Genomic DNA, 23,271 nt, shown 5'->3' on the forward strand with positions numbered 1-23,271 from the left:
ATATACCAGAGTATACGTTTTATTAGCATGGTATACATCATATTGTAGATGTATGCATGGATGACAAACGTGTAGTGAACGACATCGTGGCACGTATGCCTTGATTTGCTTTGAAGCGCCGAACAATGCGGTTCTTGCAGCTCCTTCCTGGCTGCTTCGCATTACGTCTATTCCCCAGTGCATGGCACTGCCAGATATGGGATCTGCCGCTGATTCCAGCAGTATTCCTTTTTTCTTATAGCGTTTAAACCTGATCAGGGTGCTAAGAATACAAGCCTGCCGCATTTTTTTTTTATTTATGTTCGTATGGTCCCTTCAGTCAACTGAGGGCATTATTGATTCACACTGAAGCCCAGCTGTTCAAGCGTATCCTCGAAGCCGTGTTATTGCTAGTTCCCTGCACTACCTCTGCATGTATGTTCCGTAGTCTCCCCAAAGACTATAGAGCAAAACGATAGTATCTGTGCCATTTCATCTTGCACCACAACGCTCTCCATGCTCGTAACCAGCACAGACGGATGATGATTTCATCCTAATATCTTGTGTCGTTACCTTAGCAAGTTAATATAACTTAGGAAGTTCGAACGAAAGAGAAAATTTGAAGTGGAGAGAGAGAGGGCCGCTGTGCCTTTTCATTTGAGACACCGCAAGTTCCTTTGGGCGTTCCGGTTAAAGCATGCTACGGCTCGAATAAACTGCAAACTGTGTTGGTTGCTCTCCACGAATGCTTCTTTTCACTCCTGTGCTTGTTAACCTTTCTTTTTCTTGTTTTGAAGATATCCAGTAAGCTTTTAGGGTGTTTTTTGCTCGTTAGCTTTGTTTCTGCTTGAAAAAGGCCAGCGCTACAAATTAACTTTGTTACCGCTGCAGTTGCATCACCAGTGCTACAAGGCCTTCCTGACGCGGAACTAGCTTTCTCGATCATCGTAATCACAATCGGTGAGAGGGAATATTGGTCAATACACACACAAAGTAAAAACAAGAGTTGCAGCGCTCGAACTTACGCGTAGTTGCGTCGTTTTCTCTTTTCCTTACGCGAAGAGTTCAAGTTTTGCACAATCACAAGCTTTTCGCAATGTCACCACGCTTACGGCTGCATGCCGCACTCGTGCCATATGGCGATTGAGAATTTTATATGTCGGCCAGTGTGGCTGCTCGCAAAATTTTTACTACGCTTGCTTGTAAAGTAAAACGATATGAACCCAGGTTACTTGAACATCTTTTTGTTTCCTTGAACATGCAGCTGTATTGATAGAAGCGGCCGATATTTTGAAATTCTCATTCAACAGACGTAGCGCAATGCGCGAGACGATTTGTTGATTATATAATGCCTGAAAAATATTGAAAATCAGTTCTGCGGAATCCGCAAGGTGGCGGAAGGGTTATGAAAGGGAAATCCGTAGGGATTTCCTTGTGGCTTCGTGCTACAAATGGGTGGTTGTCTATTTTCCCTTTCTTAACCCTTCCGCCACCTTGCGGGATTCCGCAGAACTGATTTTCAATATGTGTCCAGTTGCTTCGAGTTGTCGATGAATTCGCCCTCGCGCTGCCAATTGCTAGCTTCCTGGTTAGCTCAATTGGTAGAGCGACCGCCCCGGAAAGGCGTTGGTCCCGGGTTCGAACCCCGGACCAGGACGAATTTTTTGGCGACTAAGATGCTTTATTTCTGAGAAATCCGTATGGATTTCCTTGTGGCTTCGTGCTACAGTTAGGTGGTTGTCTATTTTCCCTTTTTGCCTGAAAAGGCTCGTAATCTGCGTGCGTGGAATAAAAAATCGGAATTTCACGTGACAAGATCTCATTATGACCGACAAGCACACCGTAGTGAGGTACACGAGACTAGTTTTGATAAGCTACTTCCCAACACATGTTTAGTACATCTTCATTCTTTCATCGCAAGATTCCTGCACACAACACACCTCCGCAAACGACTGTTCCTCTCCGTCCTAAAACGTTGTGTGTCGGCGGCCTCGTAAATCTAGGTCGTAAATGCGCGGCGCCTTTACCACGCAATCTGGTGATTCACAGAGCATAGGTTTACCGCTGTACTATTAAGAAAAATACGTAAAGAGCAATAAACGCTTTCAGATCCTCACCTCTGTGCGCAAAAAGTAACGAGAGATCAAATTTTTTCATCAGCTTCGTTGTAGCGCGGCAAAAGACAAGGACACCAGAAAGAAACGAACGACGACACACAGCGCTAATCGTTCATTTCTTTCTCGTGTCCTTGTCCTTTGCCGCGCTGCAACGAAGCTTATGAAATGACCCACTACCAACAAGCACATCTATCCACCCTTATTGTGTTAAATTCTCAAAGTGGCAACACGTCGCGGAAACCTATACACAATAAATAAATCCAGCCAGAAGGGAAGTTTTAAAGTCGTGCCAGAGAAATGTGGGCACCTTCTAATTGCGACTGCTCAACTCTATACAAAGGCAAGTGCTTGACATCGATTAACCTGGAAGTCGCCGCTGTCCACAAAGGTCGTAGATGGCCTTTCGCAAAACTAGAATTTCCTTCACTTAATTGCGCAATGGAAATGGGCAGCTAAGTGCAAAAAAAAAGTTGCGTATTACGCTCTAAGGTTTCCTCACCACTTGGAATTATAACCGTGGTTTTCACACGTAATACCCCAGATATCATTAGTAGTATTACTATTCATTAGAATCAATGTTATTTTCGAACTTTTCATTTGGATCACGCAAGTTAACTGTTTTCGTGATAATACCATATGCATCCACTATTCCTGTTTGGCCGGCTTTTGAGCGTCATGGTCATGATCGGGTATGTGCCACCGAAATTGGGCAAATTCCACTACTCACCGCTGGACACTAAATATGAAGGAGGCGACACCGCACGCAACAGCTCTTCTCCGAATTTGTGGCGTCACTGGCGACTGCGCATGCGCTCATTCTCCTCCGTTCCGTAGAAGAGCACGTGCACGGGCGGTGACACGCCAGAATAAGCCATGGAGAGGCCGACGAAGGCTCGCACTGCCGAGGAAGAAGACGCTTACAGAGAGAATCGCGGCGTGCTGCCAACCGAGGTTGTCAGCGTCGACAACAAGTGGATCCGTCGCGGTTAGCCCAAGAAATGGCTGCGGAGCGACGGCGGCGAGCCGAAGACCCCGAGTGCGTAGAACGACGTTATACTACAAAACAGGTAACCCTAGGGCGGCTGCGAGAAGACCCCGAAGCGATAGAAGCCCTACGCGAACGACGACGTGCCCGTAGATCTACGGGAGGTGCGAACGTTCGGTTTCAGCAGGAGTTTCTGTATCTGGAGTTTCGATATCAGTGTCGTGCCTGTGACTGTCTGTGGTTTAACTGGAATGTCAGTGCGCTGAGAACCAACCTAGTAGCAACCTAGCATCACCTAGCTAAAGCCTAGCAACAACCTAGAAGCAACCTAGGAGCAACCTAGCATCACCTAGCTAAAGCCTAACAATAACCTAGAAGCAACCAGATTAGACTTCAGAATTGTCCAGCTTCACTGTTCAAGCCTTGCGCAAATTAGTGCTAGCTTCGCAATTTTTTTTGCTTGAGTAACAGGAGTCTTGTTATTTAGACAACAATAAACCGAGGAAGCTGCGTGTGTACTAAGACGGAGAGCATTGGATGAATCCCAGTCATTCAGAATGTGTGGCGTTATAGCATGCTGGAAGTGATCCCTCTTTGCTTCCGTTCAGTACAACACTGGACACCGCATAACTGAGCACAACGAAGAGGTAGCCGTTATTGGAGCATTCGAAGTAAATTTTAAACAAACTGAAAAATTACGTGGATTAGATGTTTTCATAGCATTCAGGGCAGCATAATCGGCAGGCGAGTGCCCCTAGCTGGATCGTTTTCGGCACCATATTAAGCGAAGAAGATCAAGCGCCAATGAGTGAGTGACTGGTCATCTGAAGACCCTCATGTACAAGGTCATGAAGGTAGAAAAGATGTAGTCGTGGGAGGGCAGGGGTGAATTTTGCATATCTAGTGACACACCGGCGTACAGTGCTTGCCAGTGCCACTCAGTCATTGCTTCAGTTGATCTTGGAACACCAGTGGCGCTGTCTATTAGCCCAAGGATCACATGTGCTGAAATTCCCGATAAAGAGAATGGTAGAACATTATACAAGTTATCCGATGGTCGTTGGTTCAGGCCATGCCGACAGCAAGTTGTCTTTTCGTTCGCATTACTTGATTTTCATTTCAGTCATAATGACTACACTACAGGTAAAACCTACAAATAATGTCCCCCATATGCCTTCCTCCGCTTAATGGTCTGTTGGATTCATTATGTTGTGTCTAACGAAGAAACGAGTCCTTGATCAACTTCCCCTTCTTTCTTTTCTCACTTTTGAAACTGAAATTATTATGACTGCCATAAAAGCACAACCACTGATCAGTGAAGGTCTCATCCGTGAAGGTCATTGTGAAACACCACCATAATTGGCCCACAAAAAAATTATTCACTACGCTGTCATTTAGCTCAACAAATCAAGTACTCTGAACTTGTACGTGTTTGGTTTGCAGCGAAAAAGTAGAAACGGCTGCGACGTCTGGTATACATAGAGCGCAAGAAAGAAACCAATCTCTCGTTCCCGCAAACGAAACATTTTCTCGCCTGTATATTGAAAGGGTTTGCAGCGCAAGCACGGTAGTGCTGAAGGAAAGGTATAAAAGCGAGGAACGGAAAGCAAAGATGGACGACACGAGCGTCGTCCATCTTTGCTTTCCGTTCCTCGCTTTTATACCTTTCCTTCAGCACTACCGTGCTTGCGCTGCAAACCCTTTCAATATGCATATTAACCAACTAGCCCGAATAGCCGTTCTTCTTTCTCGCCTGTATTTGGCTCACGGAGACCACGACGCAGATCACTAAAAGGGTACTGACACAAGATTTGGTGACTGAGATAGCCTGTGGGATCGATTCCCGTGAACATGCGTATATCATCTGCAAGATATCGACAGCGAATATAACTTGGAAGGTATTTAAATGAATTTTGAAGTTTGCGTGAGCGATCGGCACCCTCGCGCTATTGACACTGTCACAGGTGACCCTCGGTGACCCCCCTACTTCCCTTACGTGACCACGCTGTAACAAGCTATGATGACATCATATCCACCATATATTTTTGCCACGTTCGCTCTAGCAGCCTACTTTTCGGTGCCTGCTCGCGAACCGCGCGGAAGTGCGTCACAGTTCTGTGTGCTGACGTGATCGAGCGCTGCACCCGACAGGTGGTGATAGTTGCTCCCAGAGGCTTGTCGTATTTGAAACCAAAACTGACACTGGTTGGTAATGAGGAGCCTGTAATTAACTTCCTGTCGCACGCTGCAGCAAACGATGTGCCGTGTTATGACTAGCAGGCCCCCAGCAACACATTGTAGCAAAAAAACCCGAGACCAAAATGTTTGTATCAGTACCCCTTTAACGTCATCTATGGTCCATTTCCAAAATAATTGCAAGCCTTGCCCACGCTGACAGGTGACTCCACCCACAACGCCTCCCGAAGGCAAGGAAAAACGGAAAAATCTGACCGGTGGCGTTGGTGGTCCTAAATCCCTCTCGACCCACGCACACCGCATTCCTACGGCGCAGCTGACGGCCACGCGTAGCACAATGATGCTCGCTGACTTGGAAGATCTGATATACAACGGGGTGGCCCAATGTGCTTTTGTTGATTGCACATCCATGCGGTGGCTTACATTATTGTGTCGGATCTAGATACGAGTGGAGGCAGGCGTGTGTAACAAAGGAATGCTTTTTGGAGTTGTTATCACGGCATGCACCTCATCGACATGACGGATAATGGAAGCAACCTTTTACGTATCGCTACCTATATCTCAATGCATTCAGAACTCATCAAATACCTCATCTTGCACTAGATTACCACGTCAATGGAGCATACGTTATGAGAGAACGTGAATACTCACGGGCATATTTTTGCCGTTACTCACTCTTCCATAACAAAGGTAATCGTGTTTAGATGAAATATTATACTGATACATAATGCTCTTCCTTGTGACTCTACACTCAATCCCATGAAAGGCATTGTGTTGGAATTACACCCTACGTCTACCTCTTTGAGGCGATCCCTACTATCCGTTAGTCGTTCGAACTCTTTCCTCTATGGCCGGCGTCCGTCAAAAGCATGTGCCTCTTGTAAGACATTCAGCAGTAATAAAAATAGCGGACAAAATCGGCTGTTTTAACCTTGCGGTAATTTCAACGCCAGACTCACAGATTTCATTAGAAGGTGTTGCCTTTAGGCTACTCCACCAATTTTACATCGATGAATAACTGATCAGCTGAATAACATAGCGGCGCCTCCAGCTGCCCTAACGGGTGGACGCCACTGTTTCTAGTATGCCGCTGATAATAAACCAAGATGAAACAATTTAAGTAAATCTAAAAGTGACATGTAAAGGTCACGAATAAAAGGTAGACAAAATAATTATATCATTTTCCTTTACGCAAAGGTGCACTATCTCTATTTTAAATCGTTGAGTGATGCCTCCTCTGTAACCCGCGAGTTTTCTGTCCAATAGACAATGCGACAACACGACAGGACGTCATGTTTTATTGTTGTGCCCCTGAGCAAAAGGCCATGCACTTGTTTATGAATCGCTGACGCTGCAGAGGTTCTCTGAAACGACATTTCAGTGAACCCGGTAACAAAAAGCGAAACGCAGGTACAGAAACAAACAAAAACAAAATAAAAAAGCTATCTTAAATTCACCGCTGAGGAAGTGTGATATACGTGTAACCTCCGTAGCCTACCTGATCAAAATAAGGGCTAAGGAAAATTACTTTGAACAAACTGCTCAAAACAGAGTGAGTCGGCTTTTTATTTACAGTAAAATTTATAGGTACCATACAAAGCTTAATTTCTACTGTCTCCGTGCTGCACATAGCTCTTTGTTAGTACACCCCCCTTTATGAAAACTAACGCAAGAAACAGATCCATAAATAGTATTGTGTTAACAAGTGCACGCACTAACGAAATTTCATTAACTAAAAACGCAAAAAGTCTGTTTTGGTATATCACCACAAGAATCACTATTTTTCAACTTTATATGTTTGTACCATGTTTCATCTATATTTATTCCTCTGAATTTTACTACGACGACGGGTACCTTTTCCATATTACTGTAGAATCCATCCGCTTTGTCGTTGCGAATAAATGTGCTATCCTTTAATCTCTCTTGTTTGGCAAACATTTTTAATGGTAGAGAAAGTGACCGTTAGTCGGCACTATGTAAGCCTCGTCATTTCTCTCAACTCAACCAATGGTGTCCCTGGCAAAGAATTATAACTCCTGAAAGACCCCGCTAACATAGCCACAAGAAAGAATGTTCGCCTGTATAACGTTGCCTTGTACAGTTCCAGAAGACTTATATAACAATGCTGAATTAGCGATAAAAGAGATAACATGTAACATTCGAACCACGCGAGTCCTCCATCCATTTCGGCTCATTCATACAGGCATCTTTTGACGGCGACAGGATATAGAGCGTGAGGCGTGAGAGGATATCATCGCATTTGGGCATAATATTGAACCTTGGGGAAGCGAGTATTCGACGGACGGCCCCTATATTTGATATCGAAATTAAAAAACGAAAATATAGGAATACCGTTGAGTACTTCCGCTGATGCATTTTCAGATCATGGCAGTCAGTTTTATTGTGAAGACCGTAAAGAATGAAGAAGTATTGCAAAAACAAAGTTAGGTGTATACGCACAAACACAAATGAAAATGAAGTGCAATGATTCTTTAAGCTCCGGCACCACGACCCATTTCCACAGTGTTGCTAGCACGTCGTGCCCCAGACGGTTTCTTTTATGTGTGCGTGTGCCATCTGGTTAAGGGAAGGCACGCGTAAGCTTTTGTATAAACTTACGACTTTTACCACCGACTTTTGTATAAGCTAAAACCAGAGCGACAAAAAACGTAACAGTCATGAGGGCCCTCCTTACATGCTTTATTGCGATGCGTTTACATACTCTTGCTTGCTTGAGTTGCACGGGAATTCAAAGTCATGATTAACGCAGGACACGTTTACGAGGCCAATGTATTGCTCGGATTTATTCGCGCGCGCCCAGAATGCGACCATAACTTTCGAAGGGCCTTTTAGACCTCCTTAGTGTCAGAAGTTAACTCCCTCTAATCAGCGTCAAAGATCACCATAGCCGAGCAAGTCATGCTCAGTAACTTTGGCTGTAATTTACTGACCGGAAATACACGCGAACACGGGTCACTGCCACTAAACCACGCAGAATCCTTTTCGTCAAAATTTCCGCCCCTTAGCTTGAACCACCCAAACTCCATTTTTTATCTGTTAATTCGTATCCCAACTGATACGAATTTCTCGTTTACGTACTAGCCAAGTCATTCCATTCTGAGCATCTGCGGTTTTTTATTCATCGTACGACACGTTTTTATATTCATTGTTTATGTGCAAGAAGAGAAAATTGAAGAAGAAAATAGGCGACATTTTCAATATAGCATACGTTCAGCGACGAAAAACAACATAAAGAAATTTTGCTTTCCTGAAAAACCGAAAATGGCGACAATGGCAGCACTAAACTCGTGTATAACTAATGCGCCCTCGGGCTGCTTAAAAGCTGCGTTCGGCGAACATGACTTCAGAGTGCGTACTAAGGGGTTTTTGCGAGAAAGTACAGATGGTGATATCTGTCGCGTTCACCAGACGCACATAAAGAGCTTGCCGGGCGGCCTGATCCCTGAAGAGCTTTCTTCTGTGTCTCGATGCTTAAGTGTTTCAGGACACTGTTATACTGGGTGGTTACTTTTATTATATCCTTGTTCGGCTTTTTATTAAAAGAAAATTCTATATTTCCCTTTATTTCTTTTTAATCAAACGGACGTAATCCTTTCGAATAAGGTCTTGCTTGAGCACATAAGCCTACTTCGTGCTTAGAAATCGCAATAAAGGCCGGGCGCGTGCGGATGAAATAAATATAACGAAAATGTGCTACATTTAGGTCAGACATATCTTCGACGAAGAAAGGAGATGGTAACTACTTTTATCTTTTAGGTCTTCTTCACTAACGTCTGCATATGGGGCCACATTTTTAGACGCAGATGTTAAATCTGAATAAGACATTCGATATATATTTAAAAACATGGTGGCACAAAATACTCTACGAAGTGCTACGGCAACATGCCAATCTGCTGAGGAACATTAACTTCCCAAGCTTCAAGCTGAAGGGAGCCTCTAGCGACGATTCCACGTAGCAGAGTTTTCCGTCGGTGGCATTTGTGGCAGGGTTTTTATTTCTTGTTTTTTCTTTGCAGTAGAACGCATACAGATTTTTTACACAGATAATATAAATGTACAGAATATGATTTTTTTTATTGTGTTCTGCAATGACACTCGTTTGTAGCTGCCAAACCCGGTTATAACGAATAGGACGATTTTCCAGAATTTCTTCGACACATCTAGTCTTTCGATGTAGCAGAACCCGTTTAAAAAAGTCGGGCACCTTATGCGTTACACAAAATTTGCGAATTCAGGAGAAAAGGCTCAAACATAAGTAATGTCATAGCAATCACCACGCATAATACGCTCCAAAAGCAATTTATTTTCCCGCATACGGCGCTTACTTCCAGTGTTCGCGCCATGAGTCTTAGGATATCACTGTGAACTGCATTTTCAAATCGCCAGATAAGGTAGACCAACTCAATCCGCTTCCTTGTATATCGGCAAGGCAGCGTTGCAGCACATGTGTCGCGGAGATTGCTTAAGAAAATGTGGGTCCTGTGCGGTCGTCGTCCAGTGGCGCCTGCAGGTCTGTCTTCCATGTCTACAGACGACACCACATGAGTAACGTGCCTTTCTAATCGCTACTACCTCGTCATCAACCATAAGAAATACCATCAATGTTGAATTCTTGGGGCACAGCGTCAGGAACGCGGGCAAGTTCCTCCCAAAGAGCGGAAAACTCTCCCTCACTTTCAGCTGCACTCACTCGCGGTTAAAGCACGAACACTCGAAGCTCGGAGTAGATAGGGCGCCAAATGCGACACGTAAGGTAACGTGTAAATGAAGCTTTAGACAGCCCACTGATCGAACATCTTCATGGAATGGAGGGGGCGGTGCTGTTTTATTGCGATATCAGTTATATGGACACTCTCGGCGTATTTTTGCCGTCGCCGTCATGTCACGTATATGTATATGTATGTATATATAAATAAAGGCCAGAAATAAGTCATTCATAAGAAAAAATTCCCCATTGCTCGAACGGGGATTGAAACCTGTGACGCCGCGCTCCACAGCGCGCTGCCTTAGACAAATACGCCATGCGTCATGCGTCATTTGTTCTCCAGGATACTAACGGCAGAATACAAACGCACGCGGCATTGGGTGAAATGCACGGGACGCCACAAGTGGCGAAATGAAATTATGCGAGACGCGGACCATGCTGCATCGTTGCCCGCGCCGCGTTTGCGCCGTATCGCTGGTGACCCACGCTAGTTTCACATTTTGGGGTTGCAGAGCTGTGCCATTCTAGTTGAACGTAGTTTTCTTCATTGAATAAAAGTTGTTTTCATACATTTATTCATTCCGAGCCACTCGTGGCCAGGCGGCCAGGGAAAACGAAGAGCGTCCTGTGGCTCGTGGTGGCGTGAGCTAGTGGGAACGCTTTGGCTCTTTTAGGCCTATGCCACAGGAGGGAAGAAACACGACGGCTGAACCAGAATCGCAGTACATATCTTACACCGTGACCAGAATCCTGAAGCTAAAATTACAGCGCAAAAGCACAACACACCCACGAAAAATTAAAAAAAACGTACGACACAAGCGCTGATTAACAACTGCTTTTTTTTCTTTGATACGCCAATGCATATATACGCTCAAGGCAACCTTACCACACATGCGCACACAACAACAGCTCGAAACGAAACTATGCAACAAGGATGATGGTGTATTAAATACGCGAGGACATGAAATCTTATTCAGATGGGTGCAAGGACAAAGAAGTAAAGAAGAAGTAAGGACAAAGAAGTGCGTTTGCGCTCTAATTCTTCCCTGGAGAATATGTACAAACAAGACCCAAATGAAGTCTCATTTTAGAGACCACAGTCGTGAGCCGTGAGACGTGAGCCGTGGCATCACGTGCCGCTGCCAAGCGCCGTCTTTATGTTCTCTTGAGATCGCGCGCCCTCCGGGTTTGTTCGCCGCCCAAAGGAAGGTGCTGCAGTGTCTTGGGACAATGCGAGCGCAAGAGTCCGCGAGTGTCCTGCGCTCTGCGCATGCGTCCTAGCGACTTGGAAAGTTCTTGAGTCCCCAATCCTAAAACTCTCTAGTGTTTCGCCGGAGAGGGGATGTGCGCCTCCGACTTGCACTTTGACATACAGGGCGTGATCGACCGTGCTCGCGCGATTATCTCTTAAAAGGGGGAGTGTACGTGTTATTATTGAGGGAATTTTCGCACCTAAGCCAATCGCATTGTAATATTTATGCTTCTGTTTATTATCACCTTGATATGTAATAAACAGTATAAAGTACTAACAAAGGGAACTGACAACAACGTGCTATGAATACACAACCTCTTTTTTTATGCAGCAAATTCAGTTGGTTTGTATTGCCTCCACAGCAAAACAATGCAATGATGGGACTAAACTTCAAAAATGTTTTTCTCAACTAAAACAAAAACTACTTTCAATAAACTTTCTCTGGACGAAGTTGTTATGATTATCAATGGTATACGCTTTCCCGCTTATTTTTTCTTGGATCATCAAGGGTGCTACAGACGTCTCAACATAGGCCAATGTAGTCTTTTTGTCACGTTTAGGATTTTTTTAGAGCCAAAGCGCCATACACAGGCAAAACAGAATTTCAGGTGATAGTAAGCTTCAGGGACAGTTTTACAAAAATGATTTCTGCACTTGATTGATAATTTTCGTTTGTAAAAAAATCCTGAAAACACGACAATTTACTACGTTTTACCTACGTGCTAAAGTGCAAAACATATAAAGCTACTATAAGGAACTGTCTTATCAGGAAATCACGATGCTCGAAAAACGTGAAAAAGCAGCTGTTGACAGGATGCTTGGAATGGTCGATTCATAGCGAATTTTTTTTTCGTACGAGCTTTTCCAACATTTTGTGATGTTCAAATGGCGCTCACGTGCCCAAAACTTTTTGCCGCTCAAATCATTTTCGGAAAATACTATAGAACGAATAATTATATGTGTGTAATTTTCTCAGAATTTTTAGAGAAATTGATTTTTGTCGAGCGCCCTGTTTAGGACAGTTGGCGTGGAACGACCCTGTAACGAGTGTGAACAGACACGAAGAACAATCTCTAGAGAGGAGGGAGGGTTCATATAGGCAGAAGGAGGGGAAGATAAAGGGGCTGTCGCCAATCTATCGCTCTCGCCACGTGAGACAATGCCAGACATCGCAGCATTGATCTCCTACGAGACCTGCTTCTCGAGTTGCAAATCACAGCTCCTCAGCCACATGGTTGCGCACTCAGCCTTGCGCCTAGGCTGCTTCCTTCATTTATTTCTTCGCGGTCCTACATTTCTCGATCGAATACCAGCACATCCTTACTCAGGATCTGTAACAATACTCCAGTGGTGCCGTTTTTCTCTCGCAGTCTTCTCCTGTCCTTCGCGTCTCATTCTCTATCGCAGCTTTCACCTGATGCACAAGCCCCGCTACCATTTCTCTTTCTCATATGTCTGTGATATGATGTGATCTGTGTTATTTCGCCTGATCTTGTTCTACTTCCACAGCATTCTCGCGAAGAGTTCCTTTGATAATGGAATATAGTCAGAGGCTCCTCTACTTCAGCACGCTCGAGCCACAAGTTAGCAGGCTCAAAAAGGAAAGCACTCTAGGCTGCCATGGCATTGGATGATATTGTCTGAACGTTTCATTCTACCGGTTGATTCATAGGCATGTCCAGAGTTATCCATAAGGGGAGAGTCAAATTTCACGGTAGCGCAATCCCCCTCCTCCTGTTGGTTGATTCCGAAAGGAAACAGGCTTCGTAAGAGATGCAAATATGTTGTGAGGACAAGCGCCTGTATTATCCAAAAAAACCTAGGTTTTTGTGCTTAAACGTGGTATTTTCCTGTGTTAAATTTACTTGTCGGCAATGAGTTGCATGATGTTTGCAAAATACTGATTCTGTGCGTTGACTCTATCTTCTGAAGTTAATTGTAAGCTGCTTCACGAGGGTCGCAAAAGCAGCCGCTGAGCTCGTGCGCGAAGGCAAGCGTTTCGTGTAAACACCCGTGGATATTTTGCAGAACTACAACAGTACCCTCTACATAAGAGCCCGTGTCGTGTGGTCAAATTTCATGGGTACTTAATAATCGACAATATTGAGGCCGCTGATCGCACCGCAAAGGAGACTGAATTTTTCGCTAGGGAGACACAGGTACCACTTTTAATTGAAATAATGGAGATGTTAGCCAGACTTGTTACACAGGGTTATGCGCAAAGATTCAGATATGCGCAACGACGACATAAGTACAGAACTATATATCCAAACCAAAAAAATTAGAGACATTTAGTGCAATTTTAAATTATAGCAGATCGAACAGCGGTGAACATTTGCAGAAACTTGTCTCGATGTGTCTTGCAAAGTATTGTCACTTATGCGAAGCTAATCTTTTACATAGTCTTCCTGGATGAAGACCAGAGAGAACGAAGAAGTATTACGAAAACAAAGTCAAGTGTATACGCACAAACACAAATGAGGGCGACGCTTCTTTTGACTCCGGCACGACGACCCATTTCCACAGAGTTGCTAGCACGTCGCTCCCCATATGGTTTCTTTGTGCGAGCGTGTGCTAATGCAACTTCCTGCTTACGCTGCTGCGCGGTGGCCATGCGGCATTAACACCGGAAGTAGTAGCTGAAAGCGGGCACAACTGGCGATTCCCAAGTCTGACGAAGCCCGAATGACTGTCCCACATGTTTACTGGTATACGAGACTCACGCTGGTGTTTATGTCTTTGAAAATTCCTTCACTTGAAAAGCTGAGTCTCGGTCTTTTGTTTTGCACAAATACGAGCACGCTCTCATAATGGCAAGGTACCTCAAGAATGTTTTAAAAAGGAAGTGTTTTGTACGGTTCGTTCTTCAGTCCTTTTTTTTTTGTTTACTATTGTCATTTTTGTGCTTTCTTTTTAAAGCAATTGTGCTTATTTAAATGAGAAAAAAGGGATGTTATTTCATTGTTCCTCTTTTTTCCTGACTACAGCGGTCAGTACTCCTGAAAGACAAAATTTCACATGAAAATGAGCAGCTTTACACAATGAACTACGCACTTCTAAGAAAAAATCTCGCGAGCACAGCTTCATCTGTTGGTCTTTGAATTCACTTGATAGGGCTGCGATAATTCTATCTATTATTTATTTACAGCGAGCATTGTCAATAAAAAGTCGATGATGAGCTAACCTAATTTCGCCAAGAACGCATTTATTGAATTTGCTCTAACTGGAAACTATAAATTGAATTCTGTAGTTGACACATTTTACCAAAGCACATACTAAGGCCCGCACATATCCGAGACGTAGACAAATCTGTGCTGGCCATAGGAAGTAGACTCGACAAAAATGTTTGCGGCTACAAAAATCCGGTGATCCTTCGGATCTACTACGCAGACATTTATACGTCCGACGCGCGTAAAGCGTGCGGAGCCAGAGCGACGCTTCAGCAGATGCTGTGGAAGTGTACCAGTAGCGAGCAGCAGTCCCCTACGAAACCTGTAGACATGACAGTCTCGAACCGCGAGGCGCGATGGGAGGCGGCTCTGCTCAGCCACGACCTTGCCGATCAACTGTGGGCCGTCCGGTAAGCCCAGGATGCCGCCCGGGTCTAAGGACTCAAGGCCGTCACCTTGGCCGGGGTGCTTGTAGCCCCACCCCGCTCAATAACGCTGGACATGTTCAATAAAAATTTTACTCACTCACTAGAAAAATACTCAGGTGTACATGAATAAAACGTTAAGAAAATGTAATCTACAAGGAAGTGGCGAATAGCATATAAATGACACACCTTTATTTTTGTTATCAACATCTTTTGCCTATTTTTAAGCCCGTTTCAAGTGCATCAAAATGGCACTGTGAAGTGGGAAAGTCCGGACAATTCATTTGATCGGGTAGCGCTTGGCGGCTTTTATTTAGTGCCCTGACGAACGCGTTTTACGTCGCAGCGAAATACGAATGCTGGTTAGCAAGTAGGTTAAAGACAATGCGGCAGGTGTGGCTTGTCCTTGTCTTCAGCGAAGTCAATAACAGTGTCTCAGAAGTCGCACTATAGCGTACGTAGCTTCACCGCGGAACATGTTATGAAGGCGGACGTGTACACAGGAAGGCCAGGGGCGATAAACGTTGAAAGCTGAGAAACTGACGCTGCCTCCATTAATCATTTCCTTAGCATCTCACCCATGGGACGGCGCGAAAAACTTCGTGCCAGACAATGCGAGCCTTGTACGGCCCGGGGTTACGGGGGCAGAGATGGTGGCCGAGGCCAACGTGCTATGTTTTGATCCGGATAAAAAAAAAAGAGGAAAACAGAGGGAAGAATCAGAGTAGAGCGCATCGTTATCTCGCAAGCTGTAGACACGACCCCGGCGGAGGTACTCCATTTTGTTGTTCCAAGCGCGCTAATCTGTTCACCTCGGATGTTCCGGAAGAAAGCGCCGATCTCAGCGTTGGCTCTTGGGAAGAACGCTGACGTCAAAAGAAAGGCTCCACAGTTCAGGCTACTTTTCTGCTAGCGTTGTGCAGATCATATCTTGTTGGAGCGGGAGCAATATATAGTCTCGGCAACTGGTGCATAATACGCATTTCTTTGTTCACTATATATTCACTTCTATGCTGCCGTCAACATCCATTGAACTGCATGCTAGGAAATATATGGCTTTCTCTTGGACTCTCAAGCAGCCAGACGTATAAATGAAAGCAGCAATTTGTCGTTTAGAGATATATATAAATTACCAATATTGCTAAGCTTTCTTAAATTGAGCGCGCTTGAAGAAAATAATTCTGACCTAATGATGCGCCAGGTGTAAACAACATTCACATATCCTAGTCACGCTTCACAGTAAATGCGCAAACATAAACATCTAAAGGCAATAACAAATTTACACTCCTGGCGCTCAATGGCGTATAGTTAGAGATAGCATTGTGCTGTAGTAACATAGAAGCTTAGTGAACGTGGTACGGAAACACTGTCAAAGAAAACACTAAACAATCGAAATTGTTGCAGAGTGACGTTTCATTGCCATGCATGGGGTCACTAGAAGGTGTGCGCCCTCTAGGGTTAGCTTTAAGAATTCCCATACTTGGCTGTAGAGTCCTGCTCACTACAAGGCGACAGGAAGTGTGTCAAACGTGTGTACTAGTGAGCACTGCTGTTTGGTCAACCGCACTGTTCATGCGTCTCTGTGCCACAAGAAGACCTGCGCCCTTTCGCTACAGTGTGTTTTCAAGCCGCCGCGATTCACAAGGGCGTTTTCACTCTCAGCTGTTTCCACAATCGAGTTGTCAATGCAGAATGCCTAAAGGCCCATCCTCACCGGATTTGGACGCAAACGACTATGCGCCTGATCTCGGTGCGGACTTTCATGAAGGCGGTGGGGTGGGGAGAGCGTCTGCTGCGCTCGGTGGCGGCAACGATTGAGCAATTGAGTGCGGCACGCACTCAATTCAACAAAGCACCCAGAGTGCGCTAGAATGATGGTTGTCATTTCACAACTCATGATAAAGGTGGTAAAAGGGAAGATGACCATTACAACCAGTTGTGCACAGAGCTCATTCATTTTAAGCTCGAATTTCTGGTGCGCTAGAACCAATCCACTCAAGGCCTAAACATTTCCTCTTAAATCTGCGGCAACTGCAATCAAAAGCTATGCTTAAGAGAAGGGAGCTTCGACGGCGACGGTGGGGTGCGGGCCTAAGAAGCTTCGCTCCTAAAAAAACATGGTTGATCCCTCTGTCATAGCGATCGGTATAACACGAAAGTTAAACGTGTCTTCACAGAAGTTATGCATAGTGTGTAGTGATATATGAGAGCTTGTACAACGTCCATTGGTGTTTGGCAGCTATAGCACCGTGTGACGTGGATGCACCCACGTTGACGCCTGTACATGGCGACAACTTATCTTGACAGTGGAGCGAAGACTATGGAGGCGTGCTTCCGCACATTCGTGTTGTTCCGCAAGTAGTACGGCAGGTGACGGCTCGTTTCGGTTTTGCTCGCTCGCATCGTTAACGCGTTTAGAAAAACATATACACGAAAAATGTCAATGGGGTGACATTTCGATTGTTCAGTGCATATTTTTGTTTCATATTACGAGTATAATTTTCTTGGAGAACTAAGAAGCGCGTTTGCGGCTGCTCACTGACCCACTACGTCTCTGGACGCCATGTTTACTTAGGGAAATGGGCATGCTGGAAAGGTGGTGCTGTCTGAGAAATGGAAAGAAAAGGAAGGCATTCTCTCAAAGTAAGCAATAACTGCATTTATTTATGACTTCCCGCAACTGTATCAGCCCCATAATAAATAAAGCATTTATTCCAGCAAGGCAAATGAGAAAAGCATCAATAAATAAGAACTAATTTTTGGCGTGGTAGCAGACATGCGCTTTGGTTCTGTAGCTTCCACAGTGCTGTCAAGAAAAGTTTTCGCCGAGTATAATGTCATATCTCCATCGCGACGACTAGACTCTAAAAAAATCGAGTATTTGGGGAGTATTTCTGCCACACAACAATAATCGTCATCTGGCTTGCTCACGTTTCCTTTCTTGAAAAGCAGACTCTCGTCACTATCCAATCAACAATGCTATCCACGCTCAGAACACGCGCCGTTCGTGACCGGGAGGTGACGGAACCGCGGTGATAACGAGAGTTCTAGTAAGTGCCACACCACATTACTTTACTTCAACGTTCACAGACGGCGGCACCACCTAGCCCGCCTAGCCCAGCCAATAGAGAGCAGCCCGATGAGATTGAATGTGTGAGAGATATAAGGCGCGTTTGTGGAGTGGCGTGCATCTGCCTCGGTAGCTTTGTCGGTAGAGCGCCGGGCGCTTATCGTCACGGCCTACAAGGCTTAGGTTACATTCCCGGCGGGGGAACTTTTTCTTACAATTTTTACAGTGAAAGCTGTTATGAGATCATAACAAGGGCCGTTTCTGGCGCCGTAGTTGTCCGCCGCCGCCGCCACGGTGTCCGTAACCACTATCGCTCGAAATAAAAAAAAAAAACGAAATAAGAAAAAAATTCCAGAATGGAACGAGGTTCGAACCTGGGCCCTCTGCGTGGGAGCCCAGTGTTCTACCTCACTCAGAGCCATGCCGGTGCGTCTACCTCAGACCCATGCCGGTGCTTGAAACTGCTCTGCAAAAAGACCCCATACAGGCTTCATGTCGGGAAGGAACCACATTAACATATGTAATGCAGCGTGGTAGAAGAGTAAAAGTAATTAATATCTGGGTTTTAACGTCCCAAAACCACGATATGATGATGAGAGACACCATATTGGAGGGCTCCGGAAATTTCGACAACCTGGGGTCCCTTAACGTGCACCTAAATCTAAGTACACGGGCCTCAAAACATTTTCGCCTCCATCGAAAATGCATTGGCCGCGGCCGGGATTCGACCCCGCGACCCTCGGGTCAGCAGTCGAGCGCCATAACCACTAGACCACCGTGGCGGGGCAGAAAAGTAAAACATCAGCCAGGCGTCACACAATGCGAATCCTGTAACCAGGCGTCGCACAATGCGAATCGCGCAACGAGTGGGTCGTTGAATGCTTCAAACCCATTACAAAGGGCTGTGCCATAATTCTTCACAGGCACAGCATCAACGAAGTGCACATAATGCCTTTCAGGTGTTTAGCGAGTGCCACGGTTCTCCGCAGAACGACGAAAAATTGCATAGTGGCTGCTTCCCTACTTCACAAAAATTATGATGACTTATAGCGTAGTGGGTTCCTCGCAAGTGCACTTCTATCGCTTGCCAAGGAAGCCCATAACGCTCCCATGATCCATTTCCTCAGGGTCTCAATAAAGTTATCTCCCTCTCTCTCTCTTTCTCACGTTAACGCATGTTATAAAGCGTGGTGGGAGAGTTAAATAACGACCAAGAGTCACAAAATGCGAATTATGTAACTATAGTGAGTCGTTTAAAGATTCCGACCCATTAGAAAAGACGCAGCCATAATTCTTCATCGTTATCAGCCGTCGCATGAACAAAGTGCACATAGTGCCTCAAAGATGGTACCTCGCTTCTCCGCAGAATGACGAATAATGTCATGGTGGGTGCTTCCGACTTTCACAAAAATTATGATTTTTGCCGTAGTGGGTACGTTGCTAGCTTATTTTTATTAGTAAGCCACAAGGGAGTTTACAAAGGGCTCTAGAAATGCCGCTTTTCTAGCTTTCGCTGTGACTGTGCTGCGCTTTCCGCGCAGGCCTGGCGTTTTTTTATTCCTGATCCGGTTAGCGTCCATTTTGTCAACGCCATATCAGGGACGGAAATCCGTCACTAAAGTCTCAGTGGACCCATGCATAAAACACTTTCGTGTTAATATGCAGATTTTTCACTGCTAGCGATACCGCTTTGGAGTTCTCGCAACAGCTCACTTGGGCGTCGGAGGATACGGGGCTGTCAAGTATCGCCAAAAAATGACTACATCGCATTCTAAAGGAGGCAAATAAATAATTATGCAGCTTCGAAGAACGTTTACACCACTACGGCGGGAGAAATACAAACATGTTAGTGGAAATCTTTGATGTCCCATTCACGTATCAAACTTACGTTTAACACCCAAATTGTAAATATGTTATAGCGACTGCTAACTGTTTTCCATATGCCATTACCTCGGGGTATGCGACTGCCATTAAGTACCTCATGCTATCCAAGCCGTGCTTTTGTGGCAAAAGGTCGATTGTGGGGTGCTGAGAACATATCTGAACGAAAGAAAAAAAAAAACAAATCAAATGTAAAGCAGTAATTACCCACACATTTGGCGGTACACGCCACCATCTAATATTTAAATGGCACGCAAGCAGTATCATCCTCCCACAAGACCCATGAGCGCAATTATGATCAGGAGCGCGGCATTGTCGCCGCCAATGAACACGCGCATTAGGGGCGCTGTCCTGGCTGCAAGAGGATCGGTAGCGGCATGGAGGACAGCGTCGCGGTCTACTTCTTTATCGACTTTGTGAAACGGTACAGTGGTAGCGAACAGGCGTGGCTTCGCCCGTCGACGCCGTTGATGGTATGTTAACCCCCAAGATGGATTAAGGCCCCTGTCGCAGTGATCATAAGGACCGCAGACTTCGCTAAAATATGATCGGTAATATTCTTCTGTGATGTGTGCGGCGAAGCGGGCGCCAATTAAGCAGTGGCATTGGCGCCGCCCAACTCAATGACATGTTGCTTAACGAGCCAGACAACGAAAGCAGGTGGAGGGTGCTGACTGCGCGAAAATCCAAACAAAAAACAAGTGATGTCAAAGGCATGGATGTCAAGTGGTTGCCATTAGTCCATCATTTTGTCCCTCGTCTTTTTATTTGGCTGTCTGTCCTCGGGGTGACGGCCCTGACGTATCGTAATGAGCGACAACATCGTCACGCGTGTACTGCTTTAACATTAACACGTTTGGATGCTTTTGGCGAAATAATGATGCTTGCAGGCCTCCCAACTGCCCACGATGACAACCCAGAAAAACGACGGCTTCTTGTACCACTTTTCCTTTTCCTTTTTTTCTGGAGCAGAATGGCCGCTGGCCTCGATTGGCGCCAAAGTTTAGTGTTTTGCACCCAATTGCTCTTAACATAACTGAACGAAAGAAAAAAAAAACAAATCAAATGTAAAGCCGTAATTACCCACACATTTGGCGGTACACGCCACCATCTAATACTTAGATGGCACGCAAGCAGTATGCGCCTCCCACAAGATCCCTGAGCGCAATTATGATCAGGAGGATTATTGATTATTGATGCAATCATTGTCACCCATACAACTGTGTTAGAAGCACAGCAAGGTGCGTGGTTTTGTAATATGGTGGCTGCTATAATGCTCAGAAAGCATTCTTGACAAAGTTACCAACCGAAAGCGTATTATAAATGAAGTGTGCGCGCAGTGCCAATGCCGAAAAGTACAAATCTTCCATTTCGGATGATAGATGACAATTCCTGCAGTGATCTTTTTTTTCTCTCAGTGCACAATATTTATTGTTTAAGGCACTGCAGAGATCTTGGTAATATACATGGGGAACAGCTGCTTTAAACCTTTGTATCCCAGACGTGGACAAAGCATACTAGCGACATGTGTATAAAGTAGCCCACGCATTGCCTTAAAAATCGATTTGAAATGTTGGCGTTAGTTAAGGATTTCATCAAAGCATCTCCGTACGACAACTGCTGTCTGCAAACAGCATTAAGTGCACACTGAAAAACGGCGTTCTGCTCCCGTCGCTCATGGACGTGTATGCCTGTATTTTTTAATAAGTTCACCTCAAATGACTAAGAGTTTTTTTATTACTTGGCTTTCTTTGAGAAAAGATAGGGTTTATCTTATTTTTTGTGTAAGTTTTCTGGCACTGTCAGTGGTCAAAGCTTTGTAAGTTGAGTTGTCTCTGTGGCGTTCTTGTGTGTGGATGCCTGGCGTGTGCTGTCTCACACGAACCGAGCTCATGTGAGAAGTCACACGTGTGATGTCCACAAATGTGAGAAGTTCTCTTTCAGAAGTTCTATGGACTGAAGTTGATAGCGTGATGGGCGCCTCGCGTCCGTACTCGTAAGTAGGCAAAAGTGGTGATGGTGAGACGTCGTACATGACAAGAGCGCGCACACGTTGTAGTAAAGGGGAGTGAGGAAAAACTATGGTGGTGGTTCTTGCCTCGGTGTAGTGTGGTAACGCTGCGGTAACATAACGTACGGCACTACGGTGAAACTTAGAAGCAGAGACGTCGAGACGATGCAGCACGCTCACGCCAGAGGACATAGCTAAGGAAGTGAAGGGGTGTCCACAGCAGCAACAGGAAGACAGATAGCAAAAGCAGGACCGTGCGAAGGCGGAGAATGCGTACAAAGGCCATGAGTCCGAGGAAGAATGCCACCGTCTGCAGTCCCTCATGCCGCAGAAACGCGCGTAGTGGCATCTACAGCTGAAAAGCGAATGCAGCTTCGCTGGTAATCTGTCTCCGCATGAATGTTGTGTCACCAGAAATGTTTCAGGGAAATCTTCAAGACCAAAATGAAATATGGATTGCAAGCAGGGCTATAGATTTCGGAAGAATACCTTCAATCACCTTCGAAGGGAAAAGCAACTAACTGAAGCATGGCTTGTAGGTCATGGTATATTGGCCACATATACTATTTTGCTCAATATTACTATTGAGTGGTACCTTTCGCCAGCTATTGTAGCTACGCCTGCACTATTTGTGCCCGATTTAGTCACGAACAAGCGCCTAAATTTGCAGGTTGCCTTTATTTGCTACATTTGGGTGCATTTGTTTCTTGTTTTCTCACCGAGCTGAAACGATTCCGGAAAAATGATAGCGTACCTACTGCCACAAGTATTTCCAGACACCCGAGGCATACTTATGTGTATATATATATTGTAAGGGAACAGGACACAGAGACAGCACCCGATCCTGGGCTAGCTGTTCTATTCTCTGCCCTCTTCTTCCTCTACTTCATTCTAGCTGCCCGCGTGCCAGAGCCTCGGTGCCGGTCTTCGTCATCACACTCGGCCATGACTGCAAGCATTGTCGGCTGAGCTGCCGGCAATGTTTCTGGTGGGCGGTGCTGGCTGCATCGCGGTGGTCGGTCCTGGCCACGCTGCGACTTGGCTTGTGAATCTGCCATAAGTATGTCTGGTGGACGGCACTGGCTATTTCGGAGTGGCCGGGCTCGACAATGCTGGAACTTCACTTGGACTTTTGCCAAATATGATTCCGGCGACCGACACTGGCTAATTCGTAGCTGTCGCAGGTATCGGACGCGCGGCAATCTGGCTTGCCATACCGCCGATGACGATGCCTCTGGTCGATAGCCCTGGCTGTATCGTTGTGGTCGCACGTTTGTGCTGGCCGCATGCCATTTGCGGTGGCACGTATGGTCTACTTTGTCCTCTTCCTGGTTTGCGTTTCGAGTCGGTACATAATGGATGGACGAAGGATGCGAGCAAGGTCGTACATGTCTGCACCCAGCGCCAAGATTGTCAAGGGGGTCCAAAGGCATCTCAATCTCGCAGCCGCTCCCCCCGA

The 23,271-nt window shown here is 45.5% G+C and overlaps 1 non-coding gene across 1 annotated transcript; it reads left to right on the forward strand.

Moving 5' to 3' along the window:
• Nucleotides 1-1,562: 1,562 nt before the first annotated feature.
• On the forward strand, nucleotides 1,563-1,636 carry Trnas-gga (transfer RNA serine (anticodon GGA)). The gene has a single exon. It is a non-coding gene; the product is annotated as a tRNA-Ser (tRNA).
• The last annotated feature ends 21,635 nt before the right edge of the window (nucleotides 1,637-23,271 follow it).

Source organism: Rhipicephalus sanguineus, chromosome 5 (assembly GCF_013339695.2).
Source record: "Rhipicephalus sanguineus isolate Rsan-2018 chromosome 5, BIME_Rsan_1.4, whole genome shotgun sequence".
NCBI lineage: Eukaryota > Metazoa > Arthropoda > Arachnida > Ixodida > Ixodidae > Rhipicephalus > Rhipicephalus sanguineus.